The sequence below is a fragment of the Myotis davidii genome, unplaced genomic scaffold, assembly GCF_000327345.1.
Source record: "Myotis davidii unplaced genomic scaffold, ASM32734v1 scaffold223, whole genome shotgun sequence".
Taxonomy (NCBI): Eukaryota; Metazoa; Chordata; class Mammalia; order Chiroptera; family Vespertilionidae; genus Myotis; species Myotis davidii.
In genome coordinates, this window is record NW_006294609.1 from 1,908,661 (window position 1) to 1,909,604 (window position 944).

The window sequence follows — 944 nt, forward strand, 5'->3', positions numbered from 1 at the left end:
CACGGAAGCTGTGCCGGCAGCGGAGCAGCCACCTGCAGCGGAGCCCAGCCCTCCCCGCACACAGGGTTCACCCGGAACCTGCCTTACCCAGCGGAACCGACTGCAGCCCACGCGGGCCCTTCCTATCACTCAGTCCACACGGATTTACTGATCGTCTGTTGTGTGCTGGAGACACCGTGGTGAGCAAGACCAGGTGTCCGCACCTTACGAGGGATTCCTGGGAGCTCAGAAGACCCCCTCCCCCACGTGAGCACCCAGAACAGCCCGGAACCCAGCTCCTCTCCATTTCCACCGCTGCCTAGCAGTCAAGCCACATGGCGCTCACCCAGGCCCCTCTGCAGCCGCCTTGCTGGCCTCCCGGGTCTCCTGCTTCTGCCCCGGCCCCTGCCCCTCTCCATGGGGCATCCACAGGGGGGTGGGACCGCCTTAAAGCTTAAAGCCTTCAGGAAAGTTTTAAATAGTAGTGTACCCAGTACAATACAGTTGTTCATATGGAAAATTACAGAATAGGTAATGAATAACTGTAGACTGCTCTTAGCCACCCCTGTAGTAAGGCACCCGCAGCAATGTCCTTGGTGTGACAAATGTATGGGGGGGAGGGGGGGAGCTATGGAAGCCCTCTGTCCTATCTTTGTCACTCCTCTGTAAACCTCAAATCATCCCCCAACAAAGAAACAAAAGCCTTTCAGTAGCTTCCCACGGCTCCCGGGATAGAACCCACTTTTCCGATGGCCTGTGAGGTTCTGCAGGTCCCGGCCTCTCGAGCCCACAGGCCGTCCCCGCCCGGCTCCACACTGTGGCCGTGGCTCCTGGCTCTTCCAGAACCTCAGGCTTGTTCCTGCCTCAGGACCTTTGCACTTGCTGATCCCCCTGCCTGGAGTACCCTCTTCCCGTCCATTTACCTGGCTGGCTTCCCCCCTTCCTCCCGGGATCCGGCGCCTGGG

At 59.6% G+C, this 944-nt stretch overlaps 1 protein-coding gene across 1 annotated transcript in view; it reads right to left on the reverse strand.

Moving 5' to 3' along the window:
- The window catches only part of KMT5A (lysine (K)-specific methyltransferase 5A), a 72,671-nt gene that overhangs the window by 42,879 nt on the left and 28,848 nt on the right, over positions 1-944 (reverse strand). The window lies entirely within an intron of this gene.